Below are 18716 nucleotides of genomic sequence, written 5' to 3' on the forward strand. Positions count from 1 at the left end.
AGAATATATATCTATCCCTTTAAGGATCAACCACTGGCCCTCTAGGATGGAGGGTGACCAATATAGTAGGCTTGCCAAAAGCGACCAGGTCTCTTGCTCAAGGAACAGTGCCATACTGAGGGCCTGTTGTTAGTCTGTTTTGCTGACAGTTGGACATTCAAAGTCAGCAGTAGCTAAATCCGCCTTGATACATGAGAGTTCATGCATTGGGATGATGCCTGGGCTCCATTTATGCCACCATAGCTGCTCCATTCATGTGCCCATGGTGCCTGTTGTGGAGTGGCTGATGATGAAGATTGGCTAATGTCACCTGGCTAAGTCATTTTGCCTACTTGGTTGATCAGTACCTTTTCCATGGGAGATGCTTTCTGGTGGTTGTTAATATGTGACACAAAAATTTTCATACTCCGTGGCCATTCCTATATGTCCAGCCACATGCCTCTATTCCTACTTTATGCCTTGGTGGATCTGACAGAAGCCAGTTCATAGTGGGCAGTTCTGGGGGTGTGGTTACTTATAACCATAGTCAAGCATTCTCTTTGTCAGAGCCCAGTAAAATATGAGAAAAGGGCTGGCGTAACTCAAGGAATCAAGTCAATTTAGACCCTATGTCCAATAATCCTTGAAATGAGTGAGGATTCCCCTTTCTCTATTTTATAATCACCTGAGTAAATGGCCAGAGGTCTTTCTGAGGAGTGGCTGCCAGGATTATTACAGTAAATATTTGCTATGGTATGGCAGGCTCCTTCTCCCTAGGGACCCAGCCACCCCTTCAGTCAATGGGTTGCAGATCTGAAAACTGGATCAAGTGTGGGAACGTTGAAGGGATGTGGCTTCTGACTGGAGTGATCTCCCTCAGCCTCCTGCCCCTCCTTTCCTGCCTTTTCCTAGTGTCAACATGATGCTGCACCCTCTTGGCTCCCCATCACTTTTACCCCTAGGGACAGCATGCTCTACTGTCTCACAGCTCCCTTCAGGTGCAGCCCTCTGGCTGCAGCCTGACCTTGCTAGTCATACTGGTGATTGTGGCTGCCTGGCTCCTGACACTCTGGAGCCTCATATTCCTGTAGATATTAATGAGTCCACCTCTGCTACTGTCACTTCTGCCATCGGCGCTGTCCTGCAGAGGAGGGCCACCACCGCTTAGTGATACTGGTGCCCCTCTCAAGTCCTGAAGGCATTGGTGAACGGCATGTCCTCTGGGTCTTGTGGATCCATTTTCTTTTCTTTTTTTTTTTTCTTTTTTTTTTCTGAGGCAGAGTCTCACTCTGTCGCCCAGGCTGGAGTGCAGTGACACGATCTCGTTTCACTGCAACCTCTGCCTCCCGGGTTCACACCATTCTCCTGCCTCAGCCTCCCGAGTAGCTGGGACTACAGGCGCCTGCCACCAAACCCGGCTAATTTTTTTTTTTTTTTTTTTTTTTTTGTATTTTTAGTAGAGATGGGGTTTGCACCGTGTTAGCCAGGATGGTCTCGATCTCCTGACCTCGTGATCTGCCCGCCTCGGCCTCCCAAAGTGCTGGGATTACAGGCGTGAGCCACCGCTCCTGGCCCCTTGTGGGTCCATTTTCCTTAGCTTCTTTATTCTTTTCTCTGCCATCTGCCAGGGCAACTCAAGCATTTCCACTTTGCTCAGCATGGCCTAATATTGCAGCAGGCTTCTAAGAGCCACTTTAGCAGTGAGTTTCACTCATCCTCTGGGGTCCTTATCAGGGGCCTGTGTCCCCCCCAAAATTGTCCCCTAGTCAAGGAAATCTTGCTTTTCTAGTCTTATTTTCTGTTCTACTTGAACAAGTACTCTCAAATCTGATTCCAAAGTTTTCCACTGGTTCCTGCTCGCTAATTCTTATAGGTCCTTTGATATATAATCTCTTTTCTCCCTATCAGGCCCAGCACTTCCCTGTCTTGATTATACTGCGTTTGTTTATTGGCTTGGGAGACAGTAGAGGAATTGGGGGCAGCTCCTGAGAGGGCAACCTGTTGCCTTGCTGGAGAGGGATGCATTTTCAGGGCCACAACCTCCCACCAGATCCCCTGAAGCCAGCCTGTGAAAGTGGTAGTTCTCACTATGAAATGATGGGCCAGCCCGGCAGACCTGGAGGGTTCAGAGGGCTCTGCCAAGTCAACATCCTGAGAGGCATGCATTCAGATGCCCCCATCCCATGTTTCAGAATCCCAGATTCCTCCAAACAGGGCCCTGACCTTAGCTTAACTGACTTGCTTTAGCTGAGCATTTAGGCATCTCTAGAGCTCTAGGACTATCAGAGCCTCAGTCTGTTGCTCAGCTGTAGCAGTTCTTCCACTGCAGGAGAGGAGGACTATTTTTTAAGCTACCAAACAGGTTCTTTAGCTCTCACAGTCTCTATTGCTTGTTATCACTTGGTAGGATATCAATACAACTTAGCAGTAATCAGTCAACTCTGCTCTCCCTGTAGCTATCATTCCCCCACCACCATAGCTCTCCAGTGCCTGGATCTCTGCACCTGCACTGCATTCTCCTCCACCAGGACATCTTTCCGAATCACCACTGATGAAATCTTTAGCAGTTGCGCCACCACATTGTGCGAGGGACTATCCACGCCCCACATATCATTCAGGGTAGCATCCTCTTAGCCTACTGGGCAATGAGGGAGCCAGTCTCCAAACCCCATCTTACTCTTGTTTTCTCAGACCACTGCTGACATTACTTGGGTTAGTTTGAGTTCTTTGAGAAGCAGAAGCTAAGATAGGATTGGATGTGCAGGAAACTCCTTAGGGAATACTTGTGCAGGATAAAGGAGAGGAGCAGAAATAGGCAAGAAGAGCCTTCAGATGCAATGCAGTTCTGACCTCTGTGAGAGACGGGGAAGGAAGGAGGATCTGATAGGAGACTCTCAGGCTGCAGTCACAAAAGCTGCTCAGCCTGGTTGATGGGGCATCCTTGAGCCAAAGTCCGTCATTAAAAGAGCCTGTATTAGTAAAGAATGAGTCTGTATTAGTACAGAATGAGTCTGTATTAGTTGTGCCCTGCTTGCTCAGTCATTGGCTAGCAGCAGCTTGTAGGAAGGGCGTTCTGTAAATGCGATGGGGGTGGGTCCAGAGGTCTGCAGCAGTGGCCATTAGTCAATTGTGCTCCCTGCAGCCAGAGAGCTGAGGGATGCATTTTCATGGCCACAGCCTCCCACCAGGTCCCTTGAAGGCTACTTATATCACTATTGTTTGTGTATCTTGTGAGTCATAGAATAAGGAAGCCGGATCTAACCTCAGAGATGATTTCACATGATGTCTTCATTTTAATGATGAAGGAAGAGAGACTTGAAAATTTAAAATAAACTTTCCCAAGGCACATGCATTTCAGATTCGACCATTTTATTTTGTGTGAAGATATTCCACGCATTGCCGCACATTTGGCATTTCTGGCCCCAGGGACTAGATGCCAGTAGTCTCCCCAACCTCCTGCATCATGACAAAAAAAATTGCTCCCCCACCACTTCATTTCTAAAAGCTCCCTGGAGGCAATAAAGTCCCAAGTAGTACCACTGAACAGCTCATTGATCTCAGAGTCAGAATGAATATCCAAACAAGACCCCTGTATAATGCACTTCCATAACATCAAGACAGCCGCTAAAACAAAAAATGCCTCAGGGAGTCACAACAATTCCTGCCTCAGAGAGTACTCTGCACCTCTTTAGCATTTATCTTTTTCTTTTTTTTTTGAGATGGAGTCTCACTACGTCACCCAGGCTGGAGTGCAGTTGCATGATCTCAGCTCACCGTGGCAACCTCCACCTCCTGGGTTCAAACGATTCTTGTGTCTCAGCCTCCTGAGTAGCTGGGATTACAGGCGAGCACCACCACGCCCGGCTAATTTTTGTATTTGTATACAAATATAATGTTGGCCAGGTTGGTCTCAAAGTCTTGACCTCAAGTGATCCACCCACCTCAGCCTCCCAAATTGCTGGGATTACAGGCATGAGCCACTGTGCATGGCCCATAGTATTTATTTATTTATTTATTTTTAATTTTGAGACAGAGTCTTGCTCTATTGCCCAGGCTGGAATGCAGTGGTTGCCCAGGCTGGAATGCAGTGGTTCGATCTTGACTCACTGCAACCTCTGCCTCCCCGGTTCAAGAGATTCTTCTGCCTCAGCCTCCTGGGTAGCTGGGACTACAGGCGCGCGCCACCACACCCAGCTCATTTTTGTATTTTTGGTAGAGACAGGGTTTCGCCATGTTGGCCAGCCTGGTCTCAAACTCCTGACCTCAAGTTATCCACCCGCCTCGGCCTCCCAAAGTGCTGGGAGTGTGAGCCACTGTGCCTGAGTACCCATAGCATTTATCTTGCATATATAAGCTCCTTAGACATCCTGGTTAAGAGACCCATGGTAGGCAATTTGGTCATAGTTCAAATTGCCTTCCTAGTATCTTCATATGAGTGAATGAAACGCACTTCAGCATCAAACCATTGCTTTTCCACCCTTTCCGAAACTGTTCTTCCATGTCTCTACCCCCATCTTTCTCTTCTAAATAAATGATGCTCCTCTGCAGCTAGTTGTTCAAGCTAAAAACTGGGGAAACTTCCTCTATTCTCCTGGGTGTTTAAATTTTATTTATTTTATTTTATTTTATTTTTGAGGCAGGGTCTGTCTCTGTTGCTCAGGCTGGAGTGCAATGGCACGATCACGGCTCACTGCAGCCTCAACCTCCTGGGCTCAAGTCATCCCCTCACATCAGCCTCCCAAGTAGCTAGGACTGCAGGTGTATGCCACCACACCTAGCTAATGTTTTTTAAAAATATATTTTGTAGAGACAGGGTCTCACTTTGTTCCCCAGGCTGGTCTTGAACTCCTGGGCTCAAGTGATCCTCCTACACTTGCCTCACAAAGTACTGGGATTACAGGCATGAGCCACTGTGCCCAGCCCAATTCTTCTGTTTTTCTTACACCCCAAATCCAATCCATGAGCAAATTCAATTGTCTCTGTCTCCAAAATCTAACCAAAGTCTGTCTACTTCTCTCTATGCCCACAGCTACTGCATGTCCAAGCCACCATCATCTCACTCACACCAATATAACAGCCTCCTATCTTTGTTCTCTGCTTCCTTTACAATATAGCAGGCACATAATATTTTTTTCTTTTTTTTCTGTCTGTTTTTCTGTCTTTTTTTCTGTCTTTTTTTTTTTTTTTGAGATGGAGCTTCGTTCTTGTTGCCCAGGCTGGAGTGTAATGGCTTGATCTCGGCTTACTGCAACCTCCGCCTCCCAGGTTCAAGCGATTATCCTGCCTCAGCCTCCCAAGTAGCTGGGATTACAGGCACCTGCCACCAGGCCCGGCTAAATTTTTTTGTATTTTTAGTAGAGACGGGGTTTCACCATGATGGCCAGGCTGGTCTTGATCTCCTGACCTCAGGTGATCTGCCCACCTTGGCCTCCCAAAGTGCTGGGATTACAGGCATGAGCCACCGCACCTGGCCAGAATATTTTCTTAAATGTAAATCAGATTACATCTGATGTTAAAATCCCTACTTCCCTAAAGTAAAATCCACATGCTTTTCCAAGCCTTAGAAGGCCCTCATGATCTAGCCCCTGCCTACGTTGCTGATGTTGGCTCATGCCCCTGCCCTGCTCAATCACTATACACCGCCAGCTCTGCTGACTCTTGCTCTGTCCATTAAATACACCAAGCTCAGTCCTGAGGTCCATTGCTGTTCATTCTGCCTGGAATATTCTCCCATATCCTCTCTCAACTGGCTCCTTGATTCAGGTCTCAGTTCAAATGTCATCTCTCAATGAGGCCTTCCTTGACCACCTAAACTAAAGCAGCCTCCACACTACCACATCCTCTAACATATTACATACTCTGTTAGTTTCTTCATACGACTTACCACTATGCAACATCATTTTATTTATTTCTTCTCTCCCCCATCTAGAATGTAAGTTTCATCAGCAAAGGGGCTCTGTCAGTTTTGCTCATGGCTGCATCCCTAGCACCCACCCTAGCTGGGCATGGAGTGGGTTCTCAACAACATGTGTGTTACATGAATGAATAGTACCTTTGATGTACATGGTCCCCTTATAGCTGATGTCATTGCGGATTTTGATCATTGACATCAATCTTTTGGCTTTCAATATACAGTATCCCAAATGTTGGGGTTTGTTGTTCTATCCACTGTCAGTTGTAAGTATTGACTTCAACTGTCAACTGACAGACAATATTTGCTGTTTGACAATGGAGTCTGCATAATTTCTGAAGAGAATCTTTATAAACAAGAAGCCAAGGGGCCCTTGCCCTCTGAAAACTACTATACTAACTTTATTGGATTGGGGACTGATTCTTCTTTGTTAGCCCCCTAAAATCGGTAAAGGCCTCCTCTCCCTAACACATTTCTTTTCTTTCTTTTTTTTTTTTTTTTGAAATGGAGTTTTACTCTTGTTGCCCAGGCTGGAGTGCAATGGCATGATCTCAGCTCACCACAACCTCCGCCTCCCAGGTTCAAGCTATTCTCCTGCCTCAGCCTCCCAAGTAGCTGGGATTACAGGTATGCGCCACCATGCCCGGCTAATTTTGTATTTTTAGTAGAGATGGGGTTTCTCCATGTTGGTCAGGCTGGTCTCAAACTTCCGACCTCAGGTGATCTGCCTGCCTTGGCCTCCCAAAGCGCTGGGATTACAGGCGTGAGCCACCGCACCTGGCCTACTTTTTGGTTATATTTTTAACAACCTCAAAATAAACTGGCACACTCAGGTAGTAGAAGGTAAACTACAAATATCTTGAGAACCAGAAAAAAAGAAAAAAAGCCTGGTCCATGAATAGAGAAAAATTTCTATCCAACTTGGAGACTGTTAGGAGGGCACTGAGGGGAGGATGTCTTTTTGCACCAGTTACTGATACCTAAAGGATAAAAGAGGTGGCCAGGCGTGGTGGCTCATGCCTGTAATCCCAGCACTTTGGGAGGCTGAGGCGAGTGTATCACCTGAGATCAGGAGTTCAAGACCAGGCTTGCCAACAGGGCGAAACCTCATCTCTACTAAAAATACAAAAATTAGGCCGGGTACGGTGGCTCATGCCTGTAATCCCAGCACTTTGGGAGACCGAGGGAGGTGGATCACCTGAGGTCAGAAGTTGGAGACCAGCCTGGCCAACATGGTGAAACCCTGTCTCTACTAAAAATAAAAAAATTAGACGGCTGCAGTGGCGTGCGCCTGTAATCCCAGCTACTAGGGGTTTCTGAGGCAGAAGAATTGCTTGAACCTGGGAGGTGGAGGTTGCAGTAAGCCGAGATCACGCCATTGCACTCCAGCCTGGGGGACAAGAGCAAGACTCCATCTCAAAAAAGCAAACAAAAACAATTAGCTGGATGTGGTGGCATGAGCCTATAATCCCAGCTACTAGGGGGTGCTGAGGCAGGAGAACTGCTTGAACCTGGAGGCGGAGGTTGCAGTGAAGCGAGATCTCGCCACTGCCCTCCAGCCTGGGCAACAGAACAAGACTTCGTCTCAAAAAAAAAAAAAAAAGGGGATAGAAGAGTCTTGCAGCCAGGCGCAGTGGCTCACGTCTATAATCACAGCACTTTGGGAAGCCAAGGTGGGTGGATCACCTGAGGTCGGGAGTTCGAGACCAGCCTGGCCAACATGGTGAAACACCATCTCTACTAAAAATACAAAAATGAGCTGGGTGTGGTGGCGGGCGCCTGTAGTCCCAGCTACTCAGGAGGGTGAGGCATGAGAATCGTTTGAACCCAGGAGGCAGAAGTTGCAGTGAGCCAAGATTGCGCCACTGCACTCTAGCCTAGGAGACAGAGTGAGACTCTGTCTCAAAAAAAAGTCTTGCTGATGGAACTCTATTTAGAATAAGAGAGGGGAGAAGCTTTTCTAAGAATGCTTGCCATCCTAGACATTTCTACTTTTATTCACCAAGGAATGCAAACCATCTTGTTTTACATTTTTTAATTTTACCATTGAATCTATTTGCATGGCACTGTTACAAAGCATTTGGAAAACACATTCCAAAGCAGAACTCATTGGAAGCAAGGCCACTGGCCTCAAAATTTAGTGTCCAGTCAGGCCTTGCACCTGGTGGGAACTCGGCAAGTATATCAAACAGAACTGGATGCCTGAAAAGGTCCTGAAAGGAGAGACAGAGCCTCAGTTCTGCTCAGTCACGAGGCTCGTTGTCAAAATTACCAAGAGTAGAGGTGAAAAAATAGAGAATAGAGACAGTAATGAATAAATCCTAAAATGGCAACACTGAGAAGTCTAAAATGAATATGAATTGAGGGCTCCACACAGAGATGCTCAGGAATTTTCATAGCTAGAGACGAAGCAACCACAGGCTATCACTGTGAGAAGCCCACAGTGAGACTCAGCCTTAAAGATGGTGAGCATTTACTTTCCTCACCATTCTGCACAAATGGAAGTTATTATGCATGCCTGTCCCTGTCTCCCCTGAGGGATAGGGTTTTCTAGATTCCTAAAACTCTGAGGTGGTGTTTTTGTTGTTGCCAGGTGGGGACCAAGGGCAAAAAACAATTGTTGAAGCGATCAGGTCCAGATTAAGTATAGCTTTATGGGCAAGGCTGAGACCTTGAATCCTATCCTTTGGCAGATCAGCAAACGCGGTGGTTCACTGAGGGCAGGGATAATTGATTCTCTTGCTACTGGTGTAGGAAGTAAAGGAGCAGCTGGGGTTTGCAACTGTTGGGGCAGATCAATTTCAAAAGAGGCCTGGTTAGAGGAAACCTGTTGCAGGAGCCAGGCTGGGAGACAAAGGCGTGGGTGACCACAGCAATGCCCCATGGGAGGACCTGGGTGACATTTTGCCTGAACATAAGAGGATGATAGTTACACCCTGGTTCCTGGCCCTGCCTTTATCAGTCACAGTTACAGCAGCAACTCTCTTGCCTGAACAAGTGCAGATACAAAGAAATGGCAGGAATCTCCTACCTGGGGGTCACAAACAAATATCATACCCATCATCTCCTCTGCTTCCTAGGCACACAGCTACATTCTCTTCCCCAGCCTCCCTTGTGTTAAGTGTGGCCAGTGACTGTGTTCCAGCCAATGAAACGTGAGTGGAAATGCTGCTGGCCACTCTCAGCCCTGGCCCCTCAAACCTCTCGTGCACAATCGTTATTCTCTCTCCTCTCCACCGGCCGAACAGAGACATCTTTGGGAAGCTAACAGTGACACAGCCATGGGGTGGAAGGAGCCTGGCCCTGAGTGACGGCTCAGCCACAGTGGGCTACAGCATGAAAGCTAGGATTTTGGGATTCCCTACAACAGTTGACATGCCCTGAATAATACACTTTGGAACTGCAACTGCTAACGTCCCGTTCCCTGATAGAGTCTCACAAGTCCCACTGATGGAGCTACTGGCCTGGGAGATGTGGCTCCACACACCAGAGCTGCCTCTGCAGAGCATGCACTGCTGGGCTGTGGGTTGTCCACATCTGTCCCTGCTGCCCAGGCAGGGGTAACGGGAGACACAGCCTTTCCATCGGGCAGGGTGAAGCTACTGCTCTTGCTCTAACTCGAGTTGGAGGCTGGATAGAAGAGAGTGTTTTCATAGACCCCCACGTCTTTCTCCTCACATCCTGAGGCATGCATGTGTCCGTGGTGTCTGTGTTGGCTTGTTTGGTTTTTATTTGTTTGTTTTTTGTTTTTTTGAGATGGAGTCTCACTCTGTTCCCCAGGCTGGAGCGTAATGGCGCGATCTTGGCTCACTGCAACCTCTGCCTCCTGGGTTCAAGTGATTTTCCTGCCTCAGCCTCCCGAGAAGCTGGGATTACAGGCGTGGGCCACCACACCCAGCTAATTTTTGTATTTTTAGTAGAGACAGGAGTTTCACCATGTTGGCCAGGCTGGTCTTGAACTCCTGACCTCAGGTGATCTATCTGCCTTGGCCTCCCAAAGAGCTGGGATTACAGGCGTGAGCCACCACGCCTGGCCGCTTGTTTGGTTTTTTAAACTTGTGAGAGTGTGTGGTAAAACATATATATATCAGAAAATTGTTTATTTGAACCATTTGCTTCCTTTTCTTCTATTACAACAGAGGCCTTGATAAGGATCATTCGTCCTCATTCAAGTTGGGTGGGGCCATTTCCTGCAGCTCCCTTTCCTCACGTCCCCAACACACCATGTGGCGGCAATTCCTTCTTCCCCTTCCTCTGTCTCCAGAACAGTTTCTGGATTCCACCACAGCAGGAGCTGCAGTCAGGCACTCCTCAGTCTGTTTGGTGGGGTTCTGTTCTACTGAAAATTTCCAGAGGTATCTTCTTCTCATTCACCCGCCAACCCCAGCCCTAAGGTGTAATAAGCCTTTTCTGGGTTCATTTTTTTTTTTTGAGACAGAGTCTCGCTCTGTCACACAGGCTGGAGTGCAGTGGCGCAATCTTGGCTCACTGCAACCTCCACTTCCCTGGTTCAAGCAATTCCCCTGCCTCAGCCTCCCAAGTAGCTAAGATTACAGGCACATGCCATCATGCCCAGCTAATTTTTGTATTATTTTAGTAGAGACAGGGTTTCACCATGTTAGCCAGGCTGGTCTCGAACTCCTGACCTTGTGATCCACCTGCCTCGGCCTCCCAAAGTGTTGTGTTGGGATTACAGGCGTGGGCCACCGTGCCCAGCCATGAGTTCACTTTTAATTGCCATCCTCTCACTGAAGTAGCCAGGTCAACTAGGGAGTCTCAAAGTAGTATGAGAAAATTTGGAGAGGACTAAGCTTGGCTGCAAAAAGAGGTTTTGGCTGGGCCAAGTGTAAACCCACTCAAGTGCTCAGTGACCCAGACATACAAATGTGTGTGTAAATGGCAGCTTCTCTCTTGCCTCTCCCCAACTGATACTTTCTTCTAGAAAAGCCATGCTTTGCTGTAACTATTGGAACCTCTAGAGCTTATCTGGACCAGAGCTCTTTGCACAAGTTAGAAAAAAGCCCCTGCTCCGGCTGACACAGCCCTACCCTGCAGCCTCAGCTTGGCTGGTAGAGGGCAGGCTGGATTTCAGCCTCTTCTTGGCCTCTAGCCAGCTGCTTTGTGCAGTGCACAAACTCCACACCTGTGGTGTTGGCCCCTTCCCACCTGGCTGCTAAAATCTGTCCTGAACGTTGCCATGAGTTACAACCAGTTCCTCCCAGCTCCATCTCATCTCTGTCACCCTTGGGGATGTTAGGGTGACCAGAGGTGATTTTTAGTTACACTGTCCCAAATGGAATTCTGTGGGCTGATCCAAGAATACAAGTATCTTAAAGTCATTGTTCTTATGAGGAAATGTATTCCTAGGTCTTTTCAAGTAAGCAACTTAAAAATACATCTTTAGGCTGGGTGCAGTGGCTCACGCCTGTAATCCCAGCACTTTGGGAGGCCGGGGCGGGCAGATCACCTGAGGTTGGGAGTTCAAGATCAGCCTGACCAACATGAAGAAACCCTGTTTCTACTAAAAATACAAAATTAGCAGGGCATGGTGGCGCATGCCTGTAATCCCAGCTACTTGGGAGGCTGAGGCAGGAGAATTATTTGAACCGGGGAGGCGGAGGTTGCAGTGAGCCGAGACCGTGCCACTGCACTCCAGCCTGGGCAGCAAGAGTGAAACTCTGTCTCAAAACAACGACAACAACAAAAACATCTTTAGGGGACAAACTGCCCACTAAAAATACCGGGTCTGCCTATAATGTATTTGACTTTCTTCTCCTCACCCCTTAAGCTTGTGAACAACTGTGGCTCACTCTACCTTCCGCCTTGGCTGTTTCAGATTTGACCTTGGCTTACTCAGACTTTGGCCTATGAAGTTCACAAGCTTTAGAGAACAGATTTCTGGATGTACTATTTTCTTTGAAACCTGAACCCCAAGCCAAGGGTGTGTCTTTGTAAATGACTGATTTAATTAAAAAATGGGCTGATGCTGATTATACAGATTTCTTCTCTTGGAATGCTTATTTTGGTGTTGTCCTAAAACTGATGTTTCGCAGCTGATGGATTAGGAGGGCAGATGTTTTCGCTTGGCCTTTTCTCCTTTATATTTCTCATCTGGGCATCATAATAATAATATCAAGGGACAAACAGAGCTGAACTCAACACCAACACTTGACCTCATTTCTGATTTATGAATTCTCCCTGTGACCACGCAGTTTGAGGAGAAGGCTGCCTCTGAAATGTGTTTTTGCATTTTAATATTTTTTCATACTAGCCTCCTTCTTTGTCAAGCCACTGTGTGTGCAGCTGGCTTAACTTGCTGACTAGAAAATTGAAATATACTTCTATCCAGCAGCCAAAAACAAAGGGAAAAATTGTCTTTCTAAGAGCTGTTTAACTGCCTGCGTTTCCCCCACCCCATCCCTCCTATCATATATGAACAATCCCCACAAGAATCGAAGCTGCTTTTGGATTAATGTCAGTTGCAGCATTTCTCACGAGCTTTTTGGGTAGCACTGAAAACGTAAGCGTTCTGTCATCTCAGCGTGGCTCCGTGAAGTGTCCTACCCTGCTCCAGAGGATGAACTGGAGATACTTCTTAACCTTGGGGGACTCAAGTCATCTGGCAAGCCAGATTTTGGGATAAAAAGTGTCTAGCGGCTGGACGCAGTGGCTCATGCCTGTAATCCCAGAACTTTGGGAGGCCAAGATGGGTGGACCACCTGAGGTCAGGAGTTCGAGACTAGCCTGGCCAACATGGTGAAACCCCATCTCTACTAAAAATACAAAAATCAGCTGGGCGTGGTCGTGGGCGCCTGTAATCCAGCTACTTGGGAGGCTGAGGCAGGAGAACTGCTTGGGAGGTGGAGGTTACAGAGAGCCGAGATCGCGCCATTGCACTCCAACCTGGGCAACAAGAGCAAAACTCCATCTCAAAAAAATAAAAATAAGAATAAAAACAAAAATAAAAGAATGAGAGTTTGTCTCCAAGCTTGTCCAGGTTGGTGCATTATAATGACACACTGCAGATGCCAGGCCCTGCAATCCTTAGACAAAGATGAGGGGCTGTCACTTTTTCAGGACATGGACTTCAGAGAATCGTGAGGCTACCTGGCCACAGGAAACGAGAACATGGTCCTCAAACCCACACCAGTGAGCACAATCAGGAAGCCTTGTTATGACCCAGCAGCAAAGGAGAAAGTGGGTTCAGTGACATCTGTCTGGAGATGTGCTGGGCTGGGCTGAGGCTTCAGCACACATAAGCTTCCTGATCATTCAGCATTCTCCTTTGTACTTTTTTTTTCTTCAAGACACCTGTGTTTTTTGGCTGCCATGGGAGTGGGACGAAGCCAAGCTTGGCAGCCTCTTCTGATCTGGTGTTAACAGCACCATACAGTAATTTCCAGCAATTATCTCCCTATCGTAAAAGTTCTGCGGAGAGATTCGTGACACTTTTTTTTGTGCTGTTCCAATGCATACATTTAAATGGGGAACAAATTCTGTCCATATGGTGTCTCCTCTCTCTTCCCAGGTTCCCAAGTGCTTGGCCATGCCCAGCTATGAGTGGCTGCATACACAAAGTAAGGCTTGCTGGTATAGACAGTGGGGACAAGCAGTGATTCTGGGATTCTGCTGGTACCAGAATCACTTACTTTATTCTCTTCTTTCTGATAGCTGGAGGACAAAGGGCCTTCCACCAATACTAGAATTCATAGGTTATGACATTCATAAGCTACTCCTTACCTGGGATTAGGCCTAGTTACCTGGTTAATTCCTCCCAGGGCTCCATGAACTTTGCCTTCGTGGCACTGATCACAGTTTGTAATTGTAGACTTGTGTGTGTGTGATTATTTATGTCTTCTTATTAGACTATGCTATGAGCTGAATCGTGTTCCCCCAAAATTTATATGTTGAAACCCTAACACCCAATGTAGATAATTCGAGAGAGAAATCTTTGGGAGATAATTCGATTTAGATGAGCCCATGAGGCTGGGGACCTTCATGATAGGATTAGTGCCCTTGTAAGATGAGACACCAGAGAGCTTGCTGTCACTGGCATGCTCTGTCTCCCTCTTTGTCTGCCATATAAAGACACAGTGAGAAGGTAGCCTTCTGCAAGCCAGGAGGAAAGCCCTTACCAGAACTTGACCATGCTGGTACACTGATTTTGGACTTTCAGCCTACGGAGCTGGGAGACAATAACTTTCTGTTGTTTAAGCCACCAGTGTATGGTATTTTGTTATGGCAGCCTGGGCAGATGAATACAGACAGTAAACTTTATGAGAACACAAGCCACATCTATTCTGCACATCACTGAACCCCAGCACCAAGCACAGAGCTTGGCATATGGTGGGGCCCAATAAATATTTACTAAATGAATGAAAGAGTGGATAAATGTACGAACAAAGCTTGAAGAAATCACAGAAGGTAAGTCTAGTGCCTTCACTTAATAGATGAAGAAACAGAGGTTACATTTCCAACTTGTCCAAGTCTATGAAGCTTGTTTTTTTGTTTCACAGATACAAAGACAGATTGAATGTGTCAATTCCAAACCATTAATTGAACATCTATTTTTGTTATATTAGAGAATTCAAAGGTCAATAAAATGCAATTTCTTTTTAAAATTTTTTCAAGGGACAGTGTTTCCCTCTGTCACTTAGGCTGGTCTCAAACTCCTCACCTCAAGTGATCCTCTTGCCTCGGCCTCCCAAAGCACTGGAATTATAAGCATGAACCACTGTACCCAGCCCAAAATGCAATTCCTATTTTTAAAAAGCTTTCATCTTGCCAGGTACAGTGGCTCATGCCTGTAATTTTAGCACTTTGGAAGGATGAGGTGGGAGGATCACTTGAGACCAGTTTGAGCAACTTAGTGAGACCCAGTTAGCTGGGCATGGTGTCATGCCTCTGTAGTCCTAGTTGAGGCTGAGGTGGGAGGATCACTTGAGCCTGGGAGGTCAAGGCTGCAGTGAGCTGTTATCACACCACCGCACTCCAGCCTGGGTGACAGAGTGAGACCCTGTCTTAAAAACAAACAAACAAAAACACCTTTCATCTGAACAGCAGTTTAGCCAGTTAAGATAAACAACAGTGACTATTCATTAAGTGCTTACTAATACATTATTTTATTTCATGTTTACAACAATCCTATGGAATAGATCATATTATTCCCATTTAACATATATGAAAAGGCAAACTCAGAGGTAGTGTTGCCAAATTGTATTAAGCTTTTACTAGGTGCCAAAATTGTTCTACATGTTTTACCTCCATTTATAAAATCATTTAATGCCCCAGGCTTGAGTAGGGAAGGATCCACTTCCAAACTCAGTCATGTGTGTTTATTGGACTCAGGTCCTCATTGGCTGTTGGACAGAGACATTTCCTTCCTATTTGGGCCTCTCCAAAGCAGCCTTCACAACATGGCAGCTTGCTTTCCCTAGAGGAAAGGCTGAGAAAGATTGAAGTTTAAATCTTTGTAACCTAACCTCAGCAATGACTTTTCATATCACCATGGCCATTTTCTATTCATTAGAAGCAAGTCACTAGATCCAGCCCCCACTCAAAAGTAGGGATTAGACAGGGTGTCAACAGCAGGAGTCAGGGATTACAGGTCACCCCACACAATGGCCACCACAGCAAGGTTACTTTAATAATTCAAAATCAGTCTGTGTAATTTGTCATATTAATAGTACAAAGGAGAAAAATATGATCACCTCAATAGATTAAAAAAATATTTGGGCCAGGCACGGTGGCTTACTCCTGTAATCCTAGCAGTTTGGCAGGCCGAGGTGGGCGGATCACTTGAGGTCAGGAGTTCAAGACTAACCTGACCAGCATGGTGAAACCCTGCCTCTACTAAAAAAAAAAAAAAAAATACAAAAATTAGCCGGGTGTGGTGGCTGGGGCCTGTAGTTCCAGCTACTCGGGAGCCTGAGGCAGGAGAATGGCTTGAACCTGGGAGACGGAGGTTGCAGTGAGCCAAGATCACGCTGTTGCACTCCAGCCTGGGCGACAGAGCGAGACTCTGTCTCAAAAAAAAAGAAATATTTGATAACATTTAATATCCACTGATGATAAAAATCCTTAGCAAACTAGAAATGGGAGCAATTGTTCTTATTCTGGAAATAAGATATAAAATAACATATAGTAGATTGCGCTTCTTCACCCCTCCTGTTTCACATCTTTTGCTATGTAATTTTGCAATGCCCTCAATCATGGGCAAAGTTACCCCTGACTCTGGACTCAGGCATATGACTTGCTTTGGCCAATGGGATATTGGCAGATGTGACGCAAGTAAAAAATTTAAATGAGCTTGCCTACTGGGGTTTGCTCTTTTGTTCTTCTACTCTTTACCATGAAAAGAACCTGCCTAAGCTGCTCCTTCTGGTTCCAGGAAGAAGATATGAAATGCATAGAACACAAGTTCTCCAGCTAAGGTACTCAGTCAAGCCCAGCTGAGAACAGAGCTCCTAGCTGAGCTGCAGATGCATGCATGAGCTCAGCCAAGACCAGCAGAGTGATCTAGCTAAGCATAGCCCAGATGACCTGATTGCCACATATGTGTAAGACATAAGTATCTATTGTTATATGTCACTGGCTTTGTGGTTCTTTTGTTATCCAACAAAAGCTAATTGATACAGGTTATCTACAAAAATACCTCAGCAAGTATCAACTTAATGATGAAATGCTAAAAGCTTTCCTCTGAGACTGGAAACTTGCTAAGTTTGCCTGCTACCACTTCTATTTGACCTTGAATGAATACCTTAGTCAATGCAATAAGGCAAGAAAAAGAAATAACAGAAATAAGGATGGAAAAAAAGAAAGCAAGCTGTCATTATGTACGTAGAAAATCCTAAAGAAACTTCAGATCAAGCTTTGGAATTTTATCTTGGTCACTGAATTTAAATCAACACACATAAACCAATTGTATGTTCTATATACCAGTAACAAAAATAATTGTAAACTGAAATGTTTAAGTATAAGATCTGGCTGAGCGTGGTGGCTCATGCCTAAAACCCAGCGCTTTGGGAGGCCAAGGCGGGCAGATCACGAGGTCAGGAGATTGAAACCATCCTGGCTAACACAGTCAAACCCCGTCTCTACTAAAAATACAAAAAATTAGCCAGGCGTGGTGGTGGGCACCTGTAGTCCCAGCTACTTGGGAGGCTGAGGTAGGAGGATCACTTAATGCCAGGATTTCAAGGCTGTAATGCAGTATAAGCGTGCCTGAGGATGGCCACTGCACTCCAGCCCGGGCAACCTCACCTCTGTTTGTTTGTTTTTTCAATCAAATATCTAGGAATAAAACAAATGAAAGATTTTCAACATCTCCATATAGAAGACTATTATGAAAAACTAAAGATTTTTTTAAAAGAGAGAGAAAGCCAAATGATGCTTATTTGACTCTGGTGCACTTCAGTGTAAGGATGATTCATAATCTGTCACTCATGATTGATGGCCTTGGAAAAAGAAAAAAACAACAGGAGTTACTTCATATTCATGATTGGAAGACTCCATATGTCAATATTTGATTGTGAATTGTAAATATGTCAATTGTCCCCAAATTTATCTCCTTGGTACATTCTGAAAATTCTCAACAGATTATTATTATTATTATTTTTGAGACGGAGTTTTGCTCTTGTTGCCCAGGCTAGAGTGCAATAGCGCAATCTCGGCTCACCACAACCTCCCCCTCCCAGGTTCAAGCAATTCTCCTACCTCAGCCTCCCGAGTAGCTGGGATTACAGGCATGCACCACCATGCCCGGCTAATTTTGTATTTTTAGTAGAGACAGGGTTTCTCCATGTTAAAGCAAGAATAGTTAAAGCAATCTTGGAGAAGACAAAAATGGGAGGATTTTTTTCACAGAAAAATTAAACCAATATAATTAAGGCTGTGATTTTGGCTCAAAAATAAACAAATAAACCAAAGGAACAATATGAGAGCCTAGAAACAGACTGACACATTTATGGATGCTTAATTTATGACAAATGTGGTGCCCTTGAATGGTCTTTTTAATAAAACCTTCTGGAACGGTTGAATATCTCTGGAAGGAAGGAAGAATCTTGACCCTTATCTTACTGTATACATAAAAAATCAACTCCAATTGAATTATATGTAAATCTAAATGTGAAAATTAAAACAATAAAGATTCCAGAGGATATCACAAGAGAATATCTCTAAGATCTTGGGGGTAGGAAAAGATTTATTAAACAGGACACAAAAACCACTAATTACAAAGGAAGTAACTGATACGTAGACCAGGGATTGGCAAACTACAGCCCTCAGGTCAAATCTGGCCACCTGTTTTTGTTATCCCAGCACTTTGGGCAGCCGAGGAGGGCAGGTCAGTTGAGCCCAGGAGTTTGAGACCAGCCTGGGCAATGTGGAGAACTCTTGCCCTTCAAAAAATACAAAAATTATCAGGGTATGGTGGCACATGCCTGTAGGCCCAGCTACCCAGGAGGCTGAGGTGGGAGCCTGAGCCTGCGAGGTCAAGGCTATAGTGAGCCATGACTGGGCCACTGCACTCCAGCCTGGGCAATGGAGTGAGACCCTGTCTCAAAAAAAAAAAAAAAAAAAATTTAATGATGAAGTATAGGAACATGGAAGAGTATGATATTATACAAAGTAAAGGAAGCAGGAGGCACAGTGGCATGCATGCTATAATAACAACTATGGAAAATATGAGTGCATCAGGCCAAGGAAGAAAGGGTGTTTTGCAAAAAATAAAAAATAGTTGTCTAGGGTAGCAAGTTTTCTCAAAATGATTCCTAAAATTGTTGCATAGTCTATGAATGATAAACTAAGAAAGAAGGGAATGACTTTC

At 45.5% G+C, this 18716-nt stretch overlaps 1 non-coding gene across 1 annotated transcript; it reads left to right on the forward strand.

Moving 5' to 3' along the window:
- The first annotated feature begins 17270 nt into the window (after nucleotides 1-17270).
- Nucleotides 17271-17347, forward strand: LOC129011050 (small nucleolar RNA SNORD83). The gene has a single exon (XR_008493182.1). It is a non-coding gene; the product is annotated as a small nucleolar RNA SNORD83 (small nucleolar RNA).
- The last annotated feature ends 1369 nt before the right edge of the window (nucleotides 17348-18716 follow it).

The sequence above is a fragment of the Pongo pygmaeus genome, chromosome 10 (genome assembly GCF_028885625.2).
Source record: "Pongo pygmaeus isolate AG05252 chromosome 10, NHGRI_mPonPyg2-v2.0_pri, whole genome shotgun sequence".
NCBI classification, from domain to species: Eukaryota; Metazoa; Chordata; class Mammalia; order Primates; family Hominidae; genus Pongo; species Pongo pygmaeus.